General features: G+C 38.5%; 1 pseudogene across 1 annotated transcript in view; it reads right to left on the minus strand.

The window, feature by feature from the left end:
- Positions 1 to 27493, minus strand: part of LOC309796992 (heat shock-related 70 kDa protein 2-like) — a 112583-nt pseudogene that overhangs the window by 25768 nt on the left and 59322 nt on the right. The window contains exon 2 of the transcript in view: positions 25627 to 25727. The product of the transcript in view is annotated as a heat shock-related 70 kDa protein 2-like (transcript). The remainder of the gene's footprint in view (positions 1 to 25626; positions 25728 to 27493) is intronic.

Consider the following 27493-nt stretch of genomic DNA (forward strand, 5'->3'; position numbering starts at 1 on the left):
AACAACATGATGCTATCTTGAGGTCCAAATGAGATAAGGGACATGTATATGCTTTGTAAATTACAGTGGTAAATATTAGTTATTTTTATTAACCACACTTTTTTTTCCTGAAGCTTTTTAAAACTGCATAAATGCCTTTAAGCAGGAAGAAGTCTTATAAAGATAAGGAAAGAAGGAATAAAAGACAGAAACTGGGATAGGACGAGACAGAGAGAGAGAGAGGGGCTGAGAGAGACTGACAGAAACAGCCAAGAGAACCAATATCAATGCCAAGCAGACAGGATTCTAACTGCCATAAATTATCAGAGGAATGGACACTTCTCCGAACTGACATACAAAATACTAGACAGGATTTCTCCCAAAATGCAGTAATGCCGTAATTTGATTAAACACTCAATACACAAGATATATGCAAGTTTCTTCAATTAGTTAAGAATATGATACCAAAATCACCAAAGTGTGATTCTTGAACGAGATATTTCATATCTGTTTCTGGTAGAATGTTCAGTTGTTCATCATTAAATCTACCACAGGGACTAGCACAGAATAGGCACTCATAGAATATTTGTTTAGAGAAAGAATCTGTTGCCTACAGCAAGCAGCCTTACCACCACTCGCAGCAAAGCAGTGTTTGGAGAAGATCACAGGAACAGCAAAAGAAAGAAGAGCCATAAATATTTATAATCAGAGTCTATTTTGCATTACGTTCATCACCCGCTGTATCTGTCAGTGTCGCTGGACTAAGACAAAGATCCAGACTATGGCTGTTTCCTGTTACTTACTTGCTCCGCACCCCACCCCACCCCGGACTCCAGTCCCTAGCACTGTACTGAGGCCGTAGTACGTGTACCATAAGAGCACATCATGTTGAATTAAGGGGAACTTCCCTTTTATTGGGCTCAAATATTTTATTTGCTGTTTTGATTACTGTTTAAAACACATAATAAATGTAACAAAGCAGGCCAGTCTACTGCTGGCACATTTCTGGGTCTTATAGAATAATCTCTGCTAACAACAGCAGCAATGGAAATAATATCACCACCCATTCCTTGATGGCCAAACACTGTATAAGCATTATCCCTGATCCTCGTAATTCAACAAAATAGGTATCATTAGCCCTATATTAAAGATGAAAAAATGAGATGCAGAAAGGTTAAGTGCCTTTCCCCTGGCCACACCTGTATAAATGGCAGACCTGTGCTCTAACCTAGGTGTGTGTATATGGTTCTGAAGTCCATTCTCTTTCCACTCTGCCATGCTTTCTACCCCAAATAGTTGAAGCTTAAAAGAACTGATGGCAGCTTCATATTTACATTTTTATTAAAATTAGTCGACAAGCTGTGTCTGCACTGAGGCATTGATTTGAGTGCCCCCCAAGTGGCATGGTAGCAGAGGCAACTAGGGCAACACAACTGAAAGAGAACATACTGGCAAGACTCAGGTCCCAAATTCCTCAGAGACTCCCCACATCCCTGTTAGTGGAATCTCAAATGAAAAGAGTAGCATTAATCGTATTTTTCAATTCATGAAACATTGTAATTATTAGTCTTTGTAAATCCTTTCTCGATTTTACATATATTCATGCCTTCTTATCCCCAGTTTGCCCTCCTGTTCTCCTCCCACCATAGATAACCATTGGAATGGGGTTAACATACATCCCTTTATTCATATGCCTGTAAACTGTGTATCTTTCTGTGTATGTCATGTATTTTTAAATTTATGTAAGTGGTATTGGGTTAATAGATCTCATCCTCTTTCTTACATTTTTCACTCAACATTTTGCTCTATGTAGACTTAGTCCATTATGTCTCTCTGGCACACCCACCATAATGAACAAGATTGCAGCCAAATCCCTCCCACAGCAAAAAAATAAAATGAAAATTGCAACAAATAACTTTGTATACATCCATACATGGACCTGTGTGTATCTCTATTGTACTTTGACTAAATGCCAACAGTTTGCCTTCCAGAATGACTGCACCGGTCTAGACACCCACTAGGAGGACATGGGGGTTCCCATCTCCCCACATTCCCACAAACACTTGGTATGATCATGCTCTATACCTTTCAACAGTCTAATAGAAGAAAAATATGTCATTGTTTTTAGTTTTCATTTCTCTGATTCATAGTCTTGGTAGCCTTTGTGTTTCCACTTCTGTAGAAAGGCAGTTCATATCCTTTGCCAATCTTTCAATCAAGGTTACTGTTTTATATTCTTGTTGGTTTGGAATAGTTCTTTGAATAATCTATATATTCATCTTTGTTTTCGACATTGCAAGTATTGACTCATTCTGTCACCTTTTTGTTAATATTGTCCATGGTGTCTTTTGTTAAAGAGAAATCCTTCATTTTAATATAATTATATTCATCAGGTTTTTGCCTTGTACTTGGTGCTTTTGGAGTTTTGTTTAAAAACTCTGTCTTAGTCAGTTTGGACTGCTATAACAAAATACCATAGGCCTCATGGTTTATAAACAACAGAAATGTATTTCTTACAATTCTGGAGGCTGGAAGTCTGAGATCAGGTTCTGCTTAGGGCCCTCTTCCACAGTCACACTGCTGACTTCCTTTTGTAGCCTCACACAGCGGAAACAGAGCTAGAGCTCTCTGGGTTTTCTTTTATAAGGGCAATAATTCCATTCATGAGGGTTTCATTCTCATGACCTAAGCACCTCCCAAAGAACCCACATCCAAATATCGTCACTTTGGGTATTAGACTTCAACACAGGGAATTTTGAGGGGACACAGACATTCAGTCCATAGCAAATTCCTCCTCCAACTCTAGATAATAAGAATAATCTATAAATTCTTCTTTTAACTTTGTAGTATTACCTTTCACGTTTAGGTCATTAATTCATCCAGAGTCCCACATTATATATGGCAGTGGACAAGAAATCAGCTCTACTTTTCTCCATATAAAAAGCTTATTTTCCTAATATTTACTAAACCATCCTCCTTTACCCATGATTAATGGTTTCCCCTTTATAACATATTGAGCTCACATTTAGATTCCATTTCATTCCATTTAGAAGCATGATAACAGCTTTATTGTAAGTATTTACAATACTTACAATATATTAAGAATTAAACGTTTTACAACTGTGTAAACTCATAAAGATAAATTTAAAATATCAACTTATAATACATGAGAGGGTATATCATACTTCAAAATTCAGTTAGCAGACATTTGGTCCAGTCCAAAACGTCCATGAGGTTTTGTTTTATTTTTATTTATTTATTTATTTTGCAGTACGCGGGCCTCTCACTGTTGTGGCCTCTCCCGTCGCGGAGCACAGGCTCCGGACACGCAGGCTCAACGGCCATGGCTCACGGGCCTAGCCTCTCCGCGGCATGTGGGATCTTCCCGGATCGGGGCACGAACCCGCGTCCCCTGCATCGGCAGGCGGACTCTGAACCACTGTGCCACCAGGGAAGCCCCCGTCCATAAGGTTTTGGATAGGACCAGATATCAAGGACCTTTTGGTGTGTACCAAATGTCTCCATGGACACTTTGTACAGGACCAAATATGACCAAATATCAAAGACCTTTTGGCTTGGACCAAATGTCTTACGGACCAAATGTCTTGCGGACCAAATGTAGCATGGTCATTTTAGATAGGACCAAAAGTCTTGCAAGGAAAAATTGTATCAGTGGGTTTGAGAAGAAAAAGTTCATATTGATCATGGTTGAAACACCTGTTTCCCCTCCCTTCCATGGATTCTCTGAGGTACATTTTGTAGGAGTGAGCCAGAAGCCTTTGCTAGTATCTCATCTTGTCAAGTTTCCTGGTTTTTATAACTGCATTTTCATCCTCCTGACTACTAAGTTCCTAGAGAACTGAGCAGTAGGTGGTTAATAATATGCCCAAGGAGGCCTCACCAACAAACTAACCAAATGCTGGGGTGTTAAAAGAAAAAAAAAATAGAAAGAGCCTCACTTCACATGCTCTGCACCCTCAGTGCCCGGAAGAAAGATGTTGGCTGCATGCATCTATTGTGTTCTAATTCACACATCAAGTATATTCACAGGGGAACCATCCAAAAGCACTTTACTGCCTTTGTTTACATCTCTCTATCATGGTTTCAACGATGCAAAGCCTTTTAAAAGTGTCCATGAAGGAGAATTTCATGTGATGATATTAATGATTTCATGTATCTTTAGGCTACATCTATACAAGCCACCATTAATCACTTCCTTCATCTACTGTGGCTTTAGTTGTCAATATAATAGGTGTTTGAAGGATATGTCCTAATTAAAAATCAAGTTTCAACTCAAAGAGGTTTTCCTATCAGTTTGGAGGAGGCATGACCAAGTTTTCGCTTTGCATTTTATTTTGGATACTCCTGTTGCTCACTGCTCTTCCTATACTTTCAGGCCATAAAATTGCACGCTGTCTGATATGAGAAGCATTTATGTATAGCTCCCTGCTAGCATAAACCAAGACTCAGGGGTTTTCCATAAACCAAGACTCAGGGGTTGAACTTCCCTATTAGGGAGTGTTGTTTATTCCATAAGGATGTAACTCCTTAAGAGTCATGTACACTATTATATACCAGTGCCTCAAATTCTGAATAAGTAGTATTGAATGAATTATTTTTCATTCAGCCTAACTAATGGAACATCCTCCGTAAACAATAGGCACCCTTCCAAAGGCATGGCGGTTTTGCACAATGAAGTCTTAAGCAAGACAAATTCAGGCTAGAAGATAGCAGATTCTGGAATGATAGTCTGATCTGATTCCAGCCCCTTCACCCAAATCTCAGTGCTCCCCAGTAGAACAAATAGAAATGGAATAAGATTACAGTTCCAAAAATCTGGTGTTTTTGACTCAAATGTCTTTATATGTTTCCCAAAGCCTAACTAAAAAACTTCCATTCTGCTTTATCTTACTCCTTTCTCCCCTTTGCAATACCTATATTTTGTTCTAAAACTCAAATAATCCTAATTATTAGGAGAAATAATTATATGTGAAAGAAGAAATGAAAAAAATTTACTGAAGAAGACATGAAAAGTGATTTAAAAGAGCAAGGGGAAAAATGCTTAGAGAAATCTTGTCCATTTAAATCACTGTACATAGTACTTGGCCCAATACCACATGATGACACTTCTTATTTTTAACAGAAAAGAAGACTGCATCGGGTAGATGAGTATAAACAAACAAACACACACACACACACACACATATTTACATCCACATACTTTTTTTTATCAAATAAAGCCACATGCCACACCCAAGTATATCTAAGGAGAAGAAGAATGGGTTGTGGGACTTCCCTGGTGGTCCAGTGGGTAAGACTCTGCGCCCCCAATGCAGGGGGCCCGGGTTCGACCCCTGGTCAGGCAACTAGATCCCGCATGCATGCTGCAACTAAGAGTCCACATGCCGCAAATAAAAAGTCTGCATGCCACAACTAAGAAACCCTCATGCTGCAACTAAGAAGTGCTCATGCTGAAACTAAAAGATCCCGTATGCCGCAACAAAGACCCAGTGCAGCCAAAATAAATAAATATTAAAAAAAAGAATGTGTTGTAATAACAGTATTACCTTTGAGATCTCAGTTTCCCCATCTGTGAAATTAAAGCATTTTGTAATTTCCGAGGATACTTACAATTTCTGGTTCTCAGTCTTTTTGATGACATTAATGCTGTATATAAAAATATAAATTTCTGGTTATGCTTAAAGTTCCAAAAAAGCAAACTACAATCTGTATCTGATTCAAATAAAAAAGTACTTGAAGATTAAACATTAGCTGCTATGACATTTCCCAGCATTATTAGAGTTAGGTTATAAGCTGTGTAAGAAAAATCATAGGACGCTGATTAATAAGCTGGAGTGGAAAGCTCTGTGGGAGCTTGTACTGTGTGAAATATTATTAGATTTTAAAGGCATTGGGGAAATTCACCTGAGAATTTAGACCGATGCCCTTGAATTCATGTGCTTAATATTAATTTTCATTCCTAAGTAGTTAGATACTGTGCTGTAGAGCAGAGGTCGTTGAAAAGGTCCACCATCATGTACCACAGTCTTTAGAGGTTAAAAATGTGCCTTACCTAATACCACTGAATGCATGTGAATCAAGAAAACAAAAAGTAGGGATGGATAATAAATTCCTTATAAGGAATTAATCTTTTAAGCAAAATACATGTCTTACAGACGACTATACCAAAAGTAGAAATTATTTTACTTCCTTATAGTCAGTCCCCTTCCTTCGCAGAAATTACAAAGTTCTCACAAATATAACCACTCCTTAGCTCCCACTATCTGCTGAAACACACTCTGGATTTCACAAATGAAGCAGTCTACCAATTTGAACTGTTTGGGTATCTCAGTTAAGTTAATATGGCAACCAGAGACCCCTGATGAGACATAGCTCATCAAGAGATACTCATGAGTAAAAGTATACATTGAACACACTGATCTTGACAAACCGTGCAGAGGTGTTATCAGGCCTGATGTGTGACTTAGTCACCTGATTTTGAAGGTCCAGGGTTGAGGCAGACAAAAGAGTGTAAGCCTTAGTATGTCTATGCTATAAACCAAGAAAGGCCAGGGTTAGTGAAAGGTGAGGGAGGCACTCCCTTTAAATGCAAAATTAAGGGAGGATGCCTCAAAACTCAGTAAGCAAGATAAACAATATTTTAATGTAATATTTAAAAAAATCAAAATTTATCATAAATATGATTTTTTTTAAATGCTAAGCTTTTAAATATAGGTACAACTCTGGCACCATTTTAAATTCTGCATCTTAGGTAAATGCCTCCCTTGACTCACCCAGCTTCCAGCCCCAAAATCATGCCTGAAGTGAGTGTCTAATGCAAACTGAAGTCTGAGACTCAAGTCCTTCCCCTCATCTGACACTAATCTATATAGATATGGCACTTGCATAAAATATTCATCAAAACTGCCTCTTGATAAAATGAGTCTACATACTCTATGGGAATTAATTTAATCCTAATTTCATTGAAATTGTTACAGAGTCAGTAGGCGACATTCAGGAGCATCGATGAGGAAAGAAGGATGATCAATTACAGCACTGCTTCATCCTATAGGTGTGATAGCTTCGACATGACCAATCAGAAGAAAGAGATGTGGAATAACCATCAAACGGACAAGGCTTAATGTGCCTGCATATTGGCATCACTCATGGATTTGATGACGCTTTCACAAAAGACATCAATTGTGGTATCTTTGCATGTCTGGAAAGAGCCCATGCTTTCAGATTCCATACTGTTGTTCTTTATTGTCAGAATTTGACTTGAAGTAAAAAAAAAAAAAAAAAAAAAAGGAGTAACACGCATGAACTGAACTCTACAATTTAATTAACATTTTAGGAGTAATGGAATGAACAAAATGCTATAGCTGCACCAGGGTGGGTGAGAATTTTTCTATGGTGGGAAAAAGGAAATCAGAAAAGACATTGGAGACATAATAAATGAAATAGGCTTTAAAAGGTGTACAGGGCTTCTCCAGATGAAAGAGGAGGATTCCAGGCAGAGGCAACCACATAAAAAATAGAGTTTACGATGATAAGATCCCCTTTCCTCTCTGTCATTGAGCTTAGATGAGGGATCACGACACACAACACAAGGTAGAAGATTCAAGGAATATAAGACAGGCATAGACAAAATAGCATGAAGAGGGTGGAGGAAGGAGAGAAGACATCCAGCTTGAATTTTACCCGGTGGATCAAGAAAAGCATCATGGGGGAGCAAACACCCGAGCTGGGCCCTGAGAGATGATAGAAGGTGAATGTGCGCACGTGACAAGGACATTCCTGACAACCGTGGTCAGAAGCACACAGGATGTTAAAGCAGCAAAGAGTTGTTTAGTTTGGATGTAACATGTATGAAAAGGAATAATGAGAGATAATGTGAGAACCTTAGCTGGGCATCAGACAGGTGAGGACAGGAAAATCCAGATTTGTATTTTTAGGCGGTGGTTAAATGGTGATGTGAGTCAATGGTGGTTTTGTAACAAGGACATGATCACAGTTGTGCTTTGATAGATAAATCAGATCACAGAGTGTAAATGGAGTTAAGGGAAGAAAGACCAAAGGCAAGGAGATAAGGAAAGAGACTTTAAAAAGTCCTACTAGGGAACTTCACCTTAATTCAGGACATGATCCTTTAAGACAAATAGAATCTGTCTTCAGGCAACTCTGAATTGCAAGAAGTGCTGGCACAAAAACCTTAACCAGAAGAAATCCCGGCCCTTAAATCTACCCTCAACTCCCTGCCTTAAGTCAGAGCCATTGCTCTAGCCCTTAGTTTATACAATTGCTTGACGTGTACTTTTATTATTTCCCTTATCAATTATACTGATGCTTTAGTAAGCTTTGTAAGATGCCTAGCACTATCTACACGTGGAATTCAAAATGGTTTCCTACTCCGTGGGTATCCCTCCAGCTACTGGTCCATCTGACTCAAATGTCAGCATTACTTTCGAAGGTTCTCCGTTGGCTTACAGTTGAAATCCAAGCTTCTTGGCTAGAAACACAAAAGGCTCTGTTACCCGGCCCTTGGTGGGCTCTCCAGCTTCAATTTTTACCAGTCTCTGCCCCACAGTTTATGTTCCAGCAACAGGAAAATAGGTGTAGTTCTCTCCTCACAAGCTGCTTCTCACCTGGCCCATCAGTCTTATCATTGTCTTCGCTTGATAACTCACATTGTGCAACACCCAATTCCCCCTTCCCCTGATGAAGTGACACTCTGCTTGGAGTATTTCCTCGGGGAAGTCTTCCCCTATAGGTGACTTCAGATTCATGTGCCGATATGTGCATTGGATGCAATGTCATCGATGGTCTGATAGAAGAAGACTGGTCATAATGCCAATGAAGAAAACAGAGTGTGAGCTTGCTTCCTCCCGAGATTAGTAGAAAAGAGAAATTGGATATATCCTCTGAATTTCCTTCTGCCTGCCTGCTCCTTTGAGACACTGAGTCAATCCTGCTATTGATCTGTAGTGCTGTCATGAGCAAAGGTTGCTTCATCTCACCTGCTACCCTAGGGGACAGTCTTAGCCTTCTTATTAAGGCTTCAGCAAAGAATCACAGCAAGTTTTTTCTAGGAAGTTGGGTTGATTAAACCATTCCAGCCTCTGCACCTTACACTGCATCACTGTGACATGAAGAGTAAAAAACATTTTTCACCCAGTGCTAACCTTTTTTTCTCTCATTTATCTTCCCTCCCCTGGATCCCAATTCAGTGTCTATAGTACTAGTATTTAAATGTGGACCAGGAGTCTATTTGAATTTAACATAAACATTTTAATCGTAGAAAATTTGGCAAACACAATACTATGCAATGAATGTCTATGTCTTCTGAGTGTCTGAGTGTTGCATGAGTGTGCAAATACTTACATGGAGTTACAGTCACATAAATCCATTCTCAGAGCAATACACTCTGTCCTTTATCTTAAATTTGTAATTTGAGTTTTTATGAACACTTATCTCAGTCTTATAAATACTTGAAATTTACTAGTCCATATATACTAGTTCTCAATTTTCACTTCTACAGTGTTGTCAAAACATAGACTTAAGGAAATTTAGAATGGCAAGAGACCCTTAGAAATCTAGTCCAAACTTCACATTTTATATATATGGAAATTGATGCACAGATCAAAGACGCGACTAGCCCAAAGTCACACAGTTAGTTGTTTAGCAACGACAAAACACATTATCTCCTGATATGTAGCCTCCTCATTGTGTCCAAACCACTACTGCCACCAATTAAGCAAGCACTGTGCTACCCAAATGGGACTGAAACCACAAATCATTTCCCCCAAAGGGCTGGTTCTCATATCCCATAAAATTGGTTTGCAAATCTGTTACTTTTATGTACTAATTTTCCAAGACAGAGCTCCAATATCACCTCTCCTCTAGGATGACTTTCTCAGACCCCACAGGGCCAGTCAGTCACCTTTAGCAACATATTATAATTTTCTCTGTTTATATCTTACCCTACCCTCCTAGCCTATGAAATCTTTATAGCCAGGGGCCATGTTTCATGCATGTCACTAAGACCATGTATTCAATTCCTCTGGATGTTGTAACAAATTATCACAAACTAGTAGCTTAAAACAACAGAACTTTATTCTCTCACAGTTCTGGAGGTCAGAAGTCTGAACTCAGTCTCACTGGACCAAAATCAAAGTGTTGGCCAGGCCCTACTCCTTCCAGAGGCTCTTCCGTTCCTTGCTGCTGCCAGCATCACTTGGCTTGTGTTCATGTCACTTCAGTCTCTGCCCCTGTGGTCACATTGTCGTCTCTTCTTCTGTTTGTGTCTAATCTCTGCCCAATTCCCACTTACAAGGATATTTATGATTGGAATTAGGACCCCATCTCAACATACTTGACTTAATCTCATCTACACAGTAGGGTTTTTTTGGTTTCTTTGTTTTGGTCACATAAAGTGATACAGTTTCCAGAGATTAGGACATGGAAAATATCTTTGGGGAGGGGTCATTATTCAGCTTACTGAAACCCCCACTTCAAGACCAGTTTGGCTACTTAGCATATTTTTTAAAATATAAATTTATTTATTTATTTTTGGCTGTGTTGGGTCTTCGTTGCTGTGTGCGGGCTTTCTCTAGTTGCTGCAAGCAGGGGCTACTCCTCGTTGTGATGCACGGGCTTCTCATTTCAGTGGCTTCCCTTGTTGCAGAAGATGGTCTCTAGGTGCACGGGCTTCAGTAGTTGTGGTGCGCGGGCTCTAGAGTGCAGGCTCAATAGTTGTGGCGCATGGGCTTAGTTGCTCCATGGCATGTGGGATCTTCCTGGACCAGGGCTCAAACCCATGTCCCCTGCATTGGCAGTCAGATTCTTAACCACTGCACCACCAGGGAAGCCCCTACTTAGCATATTTTTTTTTTTTTTTTTTTTTTTTTTTTTTTTTTTTTTTTTTTTTTTTTTTTTTTTTTTTTTGCTGTACGCGGGCCTCTCACTGTTGTGGCCTCTCCCGTTGCGGAGCACAGGCTCCGGACGCACAGGCTCAGCGGCCATGGCTCACGGGCCCAGCCGCTCCGCGGCATATGGGATCCTCCCAGACCGGGGCACGAACCCGTATCCCCTGCATCGGCAGGCGGACTCTCAACCACTGCGCCACCAGGGAGGCCCTACTTAGCATATTTTTAAACCACATTTTACAGAATCAAGCTTCTCCATTTGGCCATACCAGTCTAAGGAAACCATTTGCACTCAAGATGAAATGCAGTCAGAGATTCAGATCTCAACTACCTAGGTAATGAACTGATTTCACAGCTCAAACACAATTAACTTTGGTTATGATAACTGTTTGGAATAAAGAATGCTTATTTTCTACTGATTATAAAACCACTGCTTGCATATTGTAGAACATAAAGGGGAAAAAGAAAAATATTTATAAACTAAAAAAAAATCACCTGTAATTCCTTTACCTATAGATAATCACTGTTAACATCATGTTTATTTCCAATACATTATATATATTTATACACATATATGCATGCTTAAACAAATACATTTTACATTTGGTATATGTGTCCCTAATATTGTAAATTATACTATTTTATATATAGTAACGGATATATCTATCATATTTTCTTAGATGGTTTTATACCATATTATGTGGAATATTTCTGCAGCCTATTTTTTTCTGTAGCCTATTTTCACTAGGCATTATATCATTAGCACTTTCCCACGTCATTAAAAACTCTTTGTAAACATCATTTTAATAGCTGCACAATGGTCCATCATGTGGGTATACCATCATTTACTTTACCATTCCCTTGATGTTATGCAACTGGGCTGTTTGTAAATGACTTTTTATAGCACTGAATTATAACACAATGAGAGACATCTATCAGGGTCAATTCAGTATTGGTGGAAGTTGATGAGTCTATTTTCACAGACTGGGAAATGTGTGCTTCCATATCGCCACACTTAACAGAGAGTATTGAAGTACTGATGTTTAGACTGTGTGCCAAGATGGTTTTGCTCCCCTATCTGATAGCTCAGTACCTATGGCCCAGTGTAGCACACGTTTATCAAGAGGCAGAGAGCATGGGTTGGGCAAGTAGGGAAGGGTTTAGAGAGGGACAACCCAAAATACTTACCTGGAGGATAAAGTCCAATCCAGGTCCTGATGTGAGCCAGAAAAGGCATGGGACATCCAGGAGGCAAGTGAAGTTAGATGAGGAGGTTGCCACTGAGTGGCCTAGTTGCCTCCAGCAGGCCTGGGAAGATGCAGGAATATTGATAGCTGGAGGGAGAGAAGAGAGAATGACTGGGGTTCCGATTTTTATACCTGGAGAGGCAGAGTATAGTAGCCCCCCCCCTTACCCGTGATTTCACTTGCTATGGTTTCAGTTTCAACTGTGGCCTGAAAATATTAAAGGGAAAACTCCAGAAATAACCATTCATTAGTTTTAAATTGCATGCCATTCTGAGCAGCTTCATGAAATCTCATGCCAACTGGCTCCATCCACCTGGGACATGAATATCCCCCTTTGTCCAGCGGCTCCTGCCCATTAATCACTTAGTAGCTGGCTCAGGTATCAGATTGACTGGAGCAGCATCAGCAGTGCTTGTGTCCAAGTAACCCTTATTTTACTTAATAATTGTCCCAAAGCACAAAGGTAGTGATGCGTGCAATTCAGATATTCTCTTACTGTGCCTAATTTATAAATTAAACTTTATCACAGGTATGTATTTATAGGAAAAATTATAGTCTATGAGTATGGGGTTTGGTTTCAGGCATCCACTGAGGGCAGGGTCTTGTAAGGTGTCCCCCACCGACAAGGGGAGACCACTGTAATTCTGCCAGGCATGGAGATATGGTTTGTGCTTTCTTTTATGCACAAGACCTCCTATCCCGTCCCGTTTCCCAAGTCTTAAAGGGACTGACCTGACTTCTCATAATTCAAATATTTAAGAGCTTACTATGTGCGAGGCTCCATGCAAATGCTTCTTTATACATCGTGTCTTAGCATCCTCCATCAGCCCTATGGCAGCATTATTATCCTCATGTTACAGATAAAGATAATCGATGCTCAGCAAGTTTAAGCACATACTCAAGATTGTTCAGTCAAGATGTGCATATCCGGGACTCCCCTGGTGGTCCAGTGGTTAGGACTCGGCGTTTTCACTGCCGAGGGCCTGGGTTGGATCCCTGGTCTGTGAGGGAACTAAAATCCCACAAGCTGCGCTGCACGGCCCCCCGCCCCCCCCCAAAAGACGTGCAGATCCTAAAAACTGTGCTCTTGTCTTAGGTCCTCTACCTTCATTCGTAGCCTAGGTCTCTGGGTTCATTTCAAGACTTTCTGGTTCTGTGATTCCAGCTGGTACCTAAACAAAGCACTTCATAAATGTGTGTCTTTGGGTACACAGAAAGAGCTAGGGCTGGAAAAACAACACAAAGCCTATGCCTGCCTCCCAGTGAATTAATTTTCTCACAGGCACTCAGGGGGTCATTTTCTTTCAATCTCCTCAGTATTTACTTAGGATCTTTAAAATACACAGAACAGTCACTGTGAGTGTTATTGCTAACAGAACTCTGTAATTATTTGAAAGGAAAATGAAATTTAAGAGATATAAAATTAGATATGAAGGTGTCTTTAAATAACATAACTCAACATTGGAGTATTGGGAAAGAACTCAATTTCAGAGCCTTAACAAACACACTTGCTCATATTAAGCCAGGAAAGATACTTTGCTTTAAAGTTTAAATGATTTCTATTGTTGGGGCCCAGGACAGGCTGCCCCAAAATATGCCTCAATGGCATATTGCTTATTTTAAGTTAATGTTACTTAAGAAAAGACCTATGCAAGAGGGACATTCTGACCCTCCTCGCTGTCTCCCTGAAAGCAGGAGATAAACCTTCCATGTGAAAGGTGCGCTCCCTGTATCTGGAAGCAGAAGGACACTCTTAGCACCAGAGACATCCTTCTACAAGCCTGTAGAAACAAACTTTGTCACTTTTTAATTGACTACCCCAAGTCCAAACTCTGTTTAGAGTCTTCACTAATTTAGCACCCCAAATCTACATTTCTTTGTCCTGTCAATTCCTCTCAAATTCATTGTTTCTTTGTCTAAAAAGTATAAAAACTGCCTGCTTTGGCCACTTCGTAGGACCAATTTCTATTAGACCTCTGTGTATCCAAATTAAAAACTGTTTCTTTTTCTCCTATTAATCTGTCTTGTGTCAATTTTCTTGTTAGTCCAGCCACAAGAACTCAAGAGGGGGGGAGGGGGAAAACTCCTCTCCCCGACACTATCTTTTTCACAATCATTGGCCACCCACGCATAACATTATATTTAATACCTACTACAATGACATTGATTATTCATTTTATTAAAATTATATAAATTGGGATTGACATATATACACTACTATGTATAAAATACATAACTAATGAGAACCTAAAACAAACAAATAAAACAAAACAAAACAAAACTGAGTAGGAGGAATCTGAATTAATTTCCTTTGGTCCTGAACCAGTTTTGCCTAGACATCCCAAAACTTAGCTAAATTTCTATATTTTCTTCACACTTAAACTTGCTTTCCCATAATTCTTACTTTGTAGGCATGTGATTTCAATTCTGTTCATACGATACCCCATCACACTTTAAGAAAGTCCTTCTATTTTTGCCTGGTCAAAATTGTAGAGTCATTAAAAACTAGGGTCAAGTTGACACCGATTTTTCTGCCTTTCTGATGCATTCATGTTCTCTGATTACAGTGTTGGGATTGTAAAATATCAGATTTTAAAAAGTGCTTCAATGTTCATTCAATGCATTTAGTCTTTTACTACCAGGAATGCCTTCTAACAGTGCCACAAAATTGTTCAAAAACATTCTCTTGAACATTTCCATTGACAGGAAACTCATTAAATCTTGATATGGTCTATTCCATCTTTGGGCACTTAGAATGTTTGGAAAAGCCCTTCTTTTCCTTATTTTGATAAAAATTCATCTCCTCAAAGCTTCCTTTGTTTAGTTGTAGTCTTATCAATGAGGTCACAGAGAAAAGTCTAATTCTTCTTCCACAAGTTTTAAAACACTATGATTGTAATATTACAACACTCTGATACTGATACAAAGTAATTAATAATGATAACTAATCATTAGATAGTGCTTATTGTATGACAGGAACTGTTCTAAGTTTTTTACATGTATTAACACATTATAATACTCACAACAACCTTACCTAATAGATTCTATTATTATCCTCATTTTACAGAGAGGAAATTGACACAAAGAGAGAATAGGCAACTTGCCAAAGCTCATGTGATTAGTGAGTGGCAGAGCCAAAATTCAAACACAGGCTCTATGTCTGAGGCCACTAGACTATACATACATGGAAACTGATTTATATTATGTTAGGTTAGATTAGATTAGATTATGTTATGATATGTATGATACATTATATTATATTATCATATAGTCTAAATGGATTAAAGAGTTATACATAAAGCATCAAGTCTTTGATAAGAAAACACAGGTAGATATATATTTCTGATCTCCCTCCACCAGCACAGTTCTCAGATTCTAGGCTAGATCCCAAGGGGGAAGATTAGAATATCCATTTCTGGATAAATGACTTACAGGTCCTGACATGTGGGCATCTATCACACTGAAGTCCACCAGTGAATAGCACAATGTATTTGCTCAGAATTTCCAAATATATTTTTATCGCCTGGCTCTCAAATATGCAGGCGGCCAAAGGACAACAAACGTTTGAGAAAATTCTCCAAAGGAAAGATAGATACTTTAATAAGTTAACATAAGAAAAAACAAAGAAGAAAGAGAAATAATTTAAGGAGCAAAACTCATCATTGACAATCTCAGATAAATAAGATAAAATATTAAATCCATAAAATTAGGCAAGATAATATTAAAAAAGAAATATTTCCCCCCAAAAGAAAATGGTCTTAGAAAATAAAAATATGATTCCAAATTTTTTAAAACCTTGGTAGAAACTGGGCAATAAGGATCAGTATATTGGGACTTCCCTGGTGGTCCAGTGGTAAAGAATCCACCTTCCAATGCAGGGCATGAGGGTTTGATCCCTGGTCAGGGAACAAAGATCCCACATGCTGCGGGGCAACTAAGCCCGCACGCCACAACTACTGAGCCCGCATGCCTCAACGACAGAGCCTGCGTGCCACAAACTACAGAGCCCACGTGCCCTGGAGCCTGTGTGCCACAGCCAGAGAGAGAAAACCCACACACCACAACTAGAGAAGCCTGTGTGCAGCAATGAAAAATCCTGCGTGCTGCAACTAAGACCTGATGTAGCCCAAAATATAAAGAAAATAAAGAAATAAAAATAAATTAAAAAATAAAAGGATCAGTATATCATGCAGAAAATGGAGCTTAAAAGAAAGATCGGGAACATAGTAGACAAAAAAACCCCAAAGATAAGTAAATTACAGAATCAATTTAAGATATCCAAATTATAATGAGTTACAGAGAGAGAGAAGGAGGGAAGGACAGAGGGAGAAAAGAAAGGGAGGGAGGAAGAAAAAAAGAGGCAGGCCAGACATATTTTAAAAATACAATAACAATTCCTAGAACTGAAAGACAAGAGATTATAATTTGTAGAGTTCTGCCATTTCTCCAGCACATTGAATGATAAAGTCACCATACCAAGGCAGAGCATGAAATTTCAGAATTCCAGGGATAAAGAGAAAAGTCTAAAAGTTTACAGAGGGGTTGGAACAGTAAGTTACGTACAAAGAATCTGGAGTTATAGTGCCATCAAACTTCTAGACAGCATTATTGGAAGCTAATTGATAATGGAGCAATGACTTTGAAATGACAGAAAATGATATTAACTTAGAATTCTACATCAAGAAAAAATATCAATCAACAGTGTGAGGAAAGTAAATATATTTTCAGGTAAGCAGTGCCTTCAAATTTAACTCCCTTGCACTTAAAAAAATAAAGCTATGGAAAATTTGCTGCACCAAAATAAGGGAGGAGACCAAAAAAGAAAAAAATGGGATCCAGCAAACAGGAAATCCAACTCCAGAAATTTCCAGCATGATGGCATCTTATATGTCACTCAATTCTATCTCCTTAAGTATAAATCAGGTCACTTTTCTCCCCTGATTAACACACTGTAATGTCTTCCTATCACTCTTACAATGAGATAAAAACTTTTTTTTGGCCTATTTCTCCACCATCCTCTGTCTCTCAGTGCTGCAGCCACCTTGACCTCACTAGGGTTTGCAATCCATTTCCCTGGAATGCTTTTCCCTCTGATCTTCACAGAGCTGCATTCTTCTTTTCATCCAGCTCCAATACCAAATACCATGTCCTTAGACTCCCCGTCTGTTTATTTATAATTGTATCAACACCACTCTTTATTGTCCTTACATTGTACATTTTTCTTCACAATGCTTACTATTACTTGCCATTATTTTATTTATTCATTTATTTTATTTAATAATTGTTTTTCTCCCCTTCTAAAATGTAAGCTCCAGGAGAGCAGGGGTTCTGTCTGTTTTATTCCTTGATCTACCTCCATTGCCCAATCAGTTTCTGGCACACGGTAGGTGTTCCATTAAATATTTGTGGCATGAATCAAATTTACCAAGATGTTAATAATATCCTTTGGAGCACAAAGTTATGGATGATCTCTTTATACCTTTTAGCATTTTAGAAATGCTAAAATTTTTACAAGCATTTACTGCTTTCATAATTTAAAAAAATAACCATATTCTAATGTTCTAAACTAGAAAAAATGTAGTGGAAATTGTCCTCAGAAATAGGATCGATTGGGTATTGGGTTGTGGCAGTTTCTATCCATGTAAATCTTATGGAAATTAAACTTCCCTCTAAAATGAAACTTCCATGAGGATTTGTGATGATAATCTGATCCCTTCCACTTCCTATTGGATTTCCAGTAAAAATGTTCTAAAGGATGTAAAAGCAGGGCAGGGGAATCTAGATCCATCACTACAATTGTCTCTGAGAGGATGAACAGCCTCTTTTATGCCCAGCCACCACCACTGCAACCACAATCACCACTATTTCCAATTCTGTCTAGGTTGGCATGGGAGGTAGAGGTGGGAATTTGAGATATAACTGCATGTCAGACAACTACAAAGCAAAAGAACATGCCCAACTGGAGAAAAAAGTTGGAATATCTCCCACCTCTACCTCCATGCTCCCTGGAGACAAGATTTTTCTATGGGCTCCAGAAAGGTATATCAACAGGTCTAGTGATGCTGTGGTGTTTGTTCCAAAGGGAATACTACTGTGACTTTAGTAATCAAAGATATTATGATTATACTTTTTAACTTAAACTGAACCATAAATTAATGATGGAAGATGACTCTCTGAGAATTTTATAAAAACCTATTTTGGGTGAAAACATTATTCATAATCATTATCCTAATGAATGAACAGAAAACACATATGAGTAATTGTACACCACATGGTCTTTGTTCACAAATACCTCAACAGTTTGGGTGAGTTAGTGTTATTCATTTGGCAAAAGTAGTCAAGCTAAAAGCAAAGTCTTGAGAATAGTATTAAAGTAAATTTGCATTGAATAGAGAACAGTGGAGGAATAATGATAAATTAAACATAAGGTGAGCTCAGATTTTCATACCAACCTACTCTGCAGTGAGAAATATTTTTGTGTGTGAAATTATAGTATGGTTTCTGAAAATATACCAACCACCAGACATTCCCACCAGTACCATTTTCCCAGAAGTACTTTCCCTAGGAAACTGTAATGTTTGGCATTTCTAAGTACGGACTAGAGCTTTGCTACTTCTTTTGGCCAAATGCACAAGTCTATAAAATCGAAGAGCAAAGGATTAATATCCTAAATATATATAGAGAGATTATCAAAACCATTAAAGACCCAAGTAGATAAGTGATAGAGGGGTGGAAAACCCCTCTAGGTTCTTTGGCTGGTCTAATAATTAAATTGACATAAGACAAATTAACAGGAGAAAAACAAATTTAACTTCAAATGTATGGGATTCCCAAAGACATGAGACCTGAAGACACACAGTTGAGGCTTAGATGCTATTCTGAGCTAAGGAGAAGGGGGTAGGTATCTGGAGCTTCGAAGGGGAAGAAGATGTTTCTCTCTACAGTTACCCCCATTTCTATCAAAGATAACCACAATAAGACTAATTTGTTTGCAAATTAAGTCTAGTTTTAATAAAGTTGTCCTGATTATTTACATAAGTACAGCAATAATAGTGTTTAACCTTATAGACTCTTAAACCTGCTTTGCTAGAGCTTTTCATAAGGAATCTCATATTGAACTCTTAAAATCATCTCAGGCTAGGAAGCCAAACCAAGCACTCACCGTCACACTTAAGGCCTGAAATACCTATAAGTTTGGGTTAATTCCTCTCTTCACAAGGTCCCCCAAATATCCTGAGGTTCCTGGGCTTGCAGGAAGTGACCTTACTTACTAACCTGGTAAGGCTGCTGGGAACCCTGTAGCAAGTTCCCAGGCCTGATTTTTCCAAAAGGCTTTATTGGCTCCATAAAGTCAATCTTAGTTCCTTAAAGCTGTCAGGTCATACATGAGTCTATGCATATCCCTCTCAAATACGATATTCCAGTCAAATCCTTGGTAATATAGCCAATGTTTCCAATTGTATCCTTTCATAAGGAGAACAGATTCTTATTGAACTTATGCTGTATATAAGCATAACTGTATTGCCATGAAAATAAGAAGACTCATTATGAGTTTCCAAATTCTGGAGGGATCAGGTAGGGAGAAAAAGATAAATATTTTATCTTTGTTGATAAAGATACATTTCACTAAATTGCTGTAAGCTATAGACAGCTTAAGAGGAAATACTTCCTTTACCTGGAAAACAAAAACCAAAACAAAACATTAAAGAACCAACAATGTTTTAAATAAAAAGTCATAAAAATTATAATCAGTTCATTCAGTTCCATATAATTAACTCTTATTGATCTTGATCTTTTGTTAGCAGGCTATGAAGCCATCATTTTTTTTTCATTAGAGTTCTGTAATTTCTTACCAAATTCAGTGGTATGATCAGAAAGTCATCAGAATACTGTATTTCAGAGTACTTGTCAGAGTCCTTTCCATGAATTTGTCTGAAAATGAAACTCTTTTGCAGGAATACTTTTGCAAAAGCACCAGTGTAAAATAATAACTGTCTGTAAATGACATAAGATTTTTAAATGGCAATGGTTAAAGATGAGATGAGAGTTCATTATAATGCAATTGACAAGGAAGTTTGGTTATTTCTATGGTACAAAACCTTTTAAGATAATAACTAGAATTACAAGTGATAACATACCAGGACATATCAGACTTTTAGGAATTTCATACAATTTTGAGAACAGTTGTATTAACAACATTCACTCATACAATATAACTTAAGAAGATTTATCATCACTTGTTTGACAATGATTCCCATGTAATTTAACACACCAAATAAGCCTAATTAGCATAACATCTCTATTTTTTAATAAAGAGAGAGAACAAATCTTTTGAGATGTTCCAGGGGCCCTCTGCAAAATCTCAAAGTCACTTCGAGGTAAAAAAGACTTCATTTAGAATTTGAGTTTGGAGAAGTTTGTCAAAAATATCAAAAAGGTTTTAAAACACTTGATTAGACAGGATCATAGTTACTGTGAAACAATATGTAGTTATCCAGTTAACCAAAGTGAAAATTAAAGATTTTGCAGGCAAATACAGAAAGTTACATAGTCATATATATATATATATATATATATATATATATATATATATATATATATATAACAACTTTAGCTCTTAATAGAGAAGGCTCAGTTTTCTTAGGTAATCGAAGGTCTGAAAAGGGCAACATGAAACTCAGAAAATTATTTTGATAAAACACAGAATCTCTGTTTTCTAGGTAGATTACTTAAAAGGTAAAAACAATCTTTTATAATCTCTTATCAAAAGCAGACCAATAGTCAAAAAACACCCTTGTCCTTTTAGTAGATGAAGGAAAATTACATAAGCACACTATTGATATTAAAGCTTATTTTAAAAACCCTTATAATAGCAATTCAGTTTTAGCCAACTTGACTACACAAGGTAAAATTCTCTCTTTTTCTCTCTCTTCCCAACTTTCTATAGAATTCTGTCCTTTATTATCCTCTTTCCCATTCTGAAATTACCAGTTTTACATTAGGACAAATTAACTTTACTTTCCCTTAACAAAAATACATCTCCATACCTCACACCTTCTTAGTCAAAAATACATCCTACCGGGCTTCCCTGGTGGCACAGTGGTTGAGAGTCCGCCTGCCGATGCAGGGGACACGGGTTTGTGCCCCGGTCTGGGAGGATCCCACATGCCGCGGAGCGGCTAAGCCCGTGAGCCATGGTCGCTGAGCCTGCGCGTCTGGAGCCTGTGCTCCGCAACGGGAGAGGCCACAGCAGTGAGAGGCCCGCGTAACACACACACACACACACACACACACACACACACACACACACACAGACTTCCTACCTTCCTCATATGCAAACTTGTTTCCATTATTATTTCTAGTCGTTTTAATTATACACATTAATTAAATTTTGAATTAGAATTTTTAAACCTTAGAAACCTTAATTTCTGGTGAAAAGTAAGTAGTAAACAATTGTGAACTGCTTGTTATACCAGCATTCTTTATACTGGCAAGTTCTGTGACTAAGTTTCATAATTTCTAGAAGCATACACCTCCTCATAGTATAAATTTTCAATGTGGCATAACACATGTTTACTATGAGACCCAAATATATTTAGTTTCTCTGTGATAATGTAATAAGAAACCAAAAGTAGATAAACCTATGTTCAATAATTAATGTTTCTGCATTTTATCTTATTAGAAAGTGATCTAAATTCAATGAATTTCCATCATTTAGCTTAACTTAGAAAAATTCTAAGGGTGTAAGTTACCAAAGAGATTTGAGAAACTAAGTAAACGTATCAGAAAACATAATTATTGTTGAAAAGTTCACCTAAAAACTCTCATCCCACTTACATCTATCAAGATCACTTCGTCCCTACATTTATGTTTAGACTACCCATGAAAACTTTATTAGACACTAGTCAAAGTCAGCAATCATCCCAAGCTACTGTTCTTGCAGACAAATTTTATAATACAGATAACATAAACTTATTTCACTAGTAAACTCAGGTAGAATAAAAGTTGTTTATCTGCATATTTAATGCTGATAACTCTGAAGGCATACCTATGTTGATTAAACCAAAACTTAAACTAGCTTTTATTTACCAAAGATTATACTACATGAAGTTGAAAAATATTTGGGTTAGTTTCTATATTTCTGAGTTTTAGGAATACTTAATTCATAAGTGCTTATTGTTAAGCCAATTAAGTAGCAATCTCTTACCAATTAATTTTGAGAATACCTTCCACAGGTAGTAAAATATCACATATATGTAACATACATCCATAGACATGTAAACACACAGATAGACACAAAGACCCTATAGCTTCCATTCCAAAATTTTAGCCATGAATCAGGTACAAATACAAAACTCACTAGTTTATAAACCACAATTAGATCCAAATTATGTTTCTGGCAGTTGGAATAGGTTAAGTTTACCAGCTCAAATTTCTAAAGTGTTTTACAATTTGTAGAGAAGACTTTTAGGATTTGTATTTGCCTTTGACAAGTAATCTTATGGAGTCTGTGGACTAGATCTGGGCAAGGGAGCCTTTACAGCAGTTTGTATTTTAAAAAGCTTCTCTTTCGTTTTTTTTCAGTCTCAGGTAAGTGTGGGCAGTGTTTTAGATACCGCCTGGGGTGTTTATATTTCAAAGACATGGTAAGATTTACACCTTCAAGGGACAAAGAAAGAATACAAGTTTTCTCCTAGGCGTTTTTGGGGTATATTGGTCCACTATCAGAAGTCTAGGGTAATTACTGTTTAAATTTTTCTTTCTTTTTCTTATATGCAGAACAATTGCACTTCTAATGTCCTGATTTTTTACGACACCTGCAAATGTCTGGAGGCAAAAAGGAAAGGATCTGAGGGGTCTTTGAGTTCCTCTGAGTTATGCTTTTGTTCCTCTAAAGATTCAAACTGCAAACCAAGAATTGTTGATTTTAACTCCTTTTTTCCTCCTTCATTTCTGCAAGCTACATTCAAAGAATTGGGCAGCTGCTTCCATTATAATACTTAGAGGTTGACTAGCCCACCCAACTATACTATTTTGAATTTGCCTTTTTATTTCAGGGAGAAAATTTCCTACTAAGGCAGAAATGGAAAGATTTCTATGTTCTGGAACTTTGGGGTTTAATGCAGTATACGTTGAAAAGTCTATGTAAGCATTCAACAAAGGCCTTTGGATGTTGTCTTTCTTTCTGAGTGTACAATTTAACCTTAGACCAATACACCTTAGATGAGGGGAAGCATTTACTATTGCTCCTATAAGCCCCTGAATATTGCTTTCCAGCTGATCCCTTTCCTGATCATTTGTAGGAGGGCCCGGGAGAATTTCTAGTCATCGGTTTCCTCTGTGAGAGATGTTTTTCCCCAGGAAGCCATCTGGCTTGTCTGTTAACTATAGTGTAATTATGACTGGGAAAAATATCCTTCAGCAGCCAATTAAGGTCCTTATGAGTGGGGTTGTGAATGGCCACTAATATTTCTAATTCCTCTCTAAATCTGGTAGGATCTTCTAAAAGTGGAGGTAAAAGGGCTTTACAATTTAAAGGATCTGTTGCTGTCCAGAGGATGTGAATTCTTTGTCGTAGGGAATCCAGGATACATCCACAAAGAACATTGCATAGGAAGGCCTGAAGCTGGCAGAGAGTCTTACTGTCCATCCCCATGTTTTTGCTAAATTTACTTGCTGGCTTTCATGCTTTACATGAGTAAACTGTATACCCTGGGCCTAGAGATTAGGCTGGAGTGCTCTCTGTAAATTTGTAGGGAAAGGGAAGCTAAAACAGGCACCTGGGTTTTTAAGGGATTTTCTGGGGAAGGTGGAGGAGTTTGGGAACTAAGGGAATTTGCTAGGGAGATGGGGCTGGATTTCAAGAAGGACGATATGCATTGGACGTGGACTTTAGTTTTTGTTCTAATTTCTGTTCTTTCATCTTATTAAGGGAGTCCCTAAGAGTAGCCATTATATTCCTCTGTGTCCACTTTTTTTTTTTTCGATATGCGGGCCTCTCACTGTTGTGGCCTCCCCCGTTGCTGAGCACAGGCTCCGGATGCGCAGGCTCAGCGGCCACGGCTCACGGGCCCAGCCGCTCCGCGGCATGTGGGATCTTCCCGGACAGGGGCACAAACCCGTGTCCCCTGCATCGGCAGGTGGACTCTCAACCACTGCGCCACCAGGGAAGCCCCATGTGTCCACTTTTTTTTTTTTGTTTTTTTTGTTTTTTTTTTTTTTTGCGGTATGCGGGCCTCTCACTGTTGTGGCCTCCCCCATTGCGGAGCACAGGCTCCGGACGCGCAGGCCCAGCGGCCATGGCTCACGGGCCCAGCCGCTCCGCGGCATATGGGATCCTCCCAGACCGGGGCACGAACCCGTATCCCCTGCATCGGCAGGCGGACTCTCAACCACTGCGCCACCAGGGAGGCCCATGTCCACTTTTTAATTCAGCCTTTCCATAGGTACAAATAAGATACTTAGGATGAGAGCTCTCTAAAAACTCTTTTCTTTCAAATATAGCCAATTCAAGGCATCCATATTCTGGCCATTGACAAGTAGGATCTTATATTAATCTCAATAGTGACTCAAATCAATAAGCCTCTATATGGCTTAACATGGACCCAAGAGGCATCTCAAAGGAGAATACAAAAGATACAGCCCTCACAAGATCCAGAAAGTTCATTCCCACGTTAGCCTAAGAAAGCAAAGACTTTTGTTACGTGCTAAGAATGGTGTAGTGCAAATAGTGTCTGCAGCTGCCCATGAGAATGTGAGACACCCCCAATCACAGACCCACTAATCTGTGACATTTGGTGGGTGCTACTGGAATGGGACTTTTCCAGAACTACAAGGCAATGAAGGTTGAGACAACAAAGGTCCCCTGTGGACCAGGACACCTTATGACAAGTTCTCCTGACAGCTGGCACAGCTGAACAAAGAGAATGCTGCTGTGACTTCGCATCTCAGAATCCCAGTGTATTCGACTGGCCACCAAAATGGAAGTTGGTACTTGCATCTTCTGGCTCGTGGAAACCAGAGACACTATTCTTACTCGTCATAAGGCCAAGCTCTCAGGACGTAGAACAAGGCGAAAGGAAAATCTCATCTGGTTTTACACAGGGGACCTACTCCAAAGTTTGTCTAAACAGATGTCGATCTGGTGGGAAGCATGAACTTACCAATTTCTGAGGCCAGCTTGAACAACAGGGTTATAGGACCTATGCCTGTGTTCTACCCTACGGTATGACAAATGACACAAAAGACAGAGACAAAGGAAAACAAACACTTTCTCTGGGAGGAAAGGGAACAATAGAAAACAAGAGGACTCATAACAAATCTTTACCAGAGTTGCTATACCTAAGAAACTAGCTCACACAAATATTTTCTCCTGCTAATCTCAATTTAGAGAGAGAAAGGGACTCTTACCAGTCTCGCTTCCTCCAGACCATGCAGGCAGAGATACAAGGGACTGTCATGGTAAGAATTCTTACCTTCTGTTGGTTCCTGTCAGCAGTCCCAGGATCTCTCAGCTGCAGCAGCCCCAAAGTGAGCAGCGTCCAGCCAGTGTAGAGCCCCACATTGGGCGCCAAAACTGTAGGAGAGGAAAAGTTTTCCATTCTTCCATTATAGGATCTTTGGCTGTTCTAATAATCAAATTGACATAAAACAGGTTAACTAGAGAAAAGCAAATTTTGTACTTATGGGATCCCCAAAGACAGGAGACCCAAAGAGTCAAGCAATTGAGGCTGGTAAACAGATATTTCCATTCCATGCAGATAAGTCTTTCTGATATTAAATGTTATCATTGATACTTGCTATCTTCCTGTTATGGGCCCTCTATCTAAATTCTTTTAGGCAATTAAGGGAGAGGTAAAGAGCTTTTACAGTGGAATATTACTCAGCCATAAAAAGGAAATGAAATTAGGTCATTTGTAGAGATGTGGATGGGCCTAGAGACTGTCATACAGAGTGAAGTAAGTCAGAAAGAGAAGAACAAATATCATATATTAATGCATATATGTGCAATCTGAAAAAATTGGTATAGACGATCTTATTTACAAGGCAGAAATAAAGACACAGATGTAGAGAACAAACATATGGACACCATGGGGGAAGCAGGTGGTGGGATTAGTTGGGAGATTGGGATTGACATATATACACTATTGATACTATGTATAAAATAGATAACTAATGAGAACCTACTGTATAGCACAGGGAACTCTACTCAGTGCTCTGTGGTGACCTAAATGGGAAGGAAATCCAAAAAAGAGGGGATATATGTATATCTATAGCTGACTCACTTTGCTGTACAGTAGAAACTAACACAACATTGTAAAGCAATTATACTCCAATAAAAATTAAAAAAAACCCAGAAAACAAATTTTTAAAAATTAAAAAAAAAAAAAGAGCTGTTCCTGAGTCTGCTGGGTCTTAATTGTCTTCAACTCAAAACAATCCACATGCCAAAATGGCACACTTTGGGTCACACATTTTACTCTGCCTCATGGGCAAAGGAAATTAAACAACTTCTAAAAAGCAAAAAAACAAATACCAAACAAACATATATTATGACCCAAAGAATCAGAAAATACACTGAAACAAAGATGAGATACAAGTTATGATCTGTTATTGTTATTATTTTTTGGCTGGCTGTATGGCTTGCAGGATCTTAGTTCCCTGCCCAGGGATGGAACCCAGGCCCTTGGCAGTGAAAGCATGGAGTCCTAACCACTGGACCACCAGGGAAGTCCTTATGATCTGTCAATTTATATGCTAATCCACAGTACTAGTAAGAACTTTGAGAAGGGTAAGGGGCAGAGAAGGCAGTACTCTTTTACATTACTTTTGGAAAGCAATTTGGAAATAAGTATGAATAATCACAAAGTTCGTTATTGCTTTTGACCTAGTAATTGCATTTCTGGAAATTTATCCTATATATATACACACACACACACACACACACACACACACACACACACACACGTGAAGATAATTTAGAACCTCTCTAAATTGTAATGACCTAAATGTTCAACAGTAGAGGATGGCCAATGAAATATCATAGAGCCACTGAAAATAATGGTTTTGAAAAGTATAGCAACATGGGGGAGTTCTTGTGATACAATGCAACTAAGAATTTCCGTGTGGCTGGTAAGGTAAAGAGAAAAGGAAGGTTAGGGTGTGTGTGCATGTGTGTGTGTGTGTTGGGGGACAGGAGAAAAGCTGGTGAAGAATCTTAGAACCAATGAAAGAGTCTTGAATGCAATGAGATACAAAAGGAAGACAGTGCAGTGGTATATTTGAAGCTCATGTGCAAATTTGATGTGTCTTGCAGAAATGTCAATTTTATACGAAGAGTAT

Source organism: Mesoplodon mirus (genome assembly GCF_964341445.2).
Source record: "Mesoplodon mirus genome assembly, chromosome: X".
Taxonomy (NCBI): Eukaryota; Metazoa; Chordata; class Mammalia; order Artiodactyla; family Ziphiidae; genus Mesoplodon; species Mesoplodon mirus.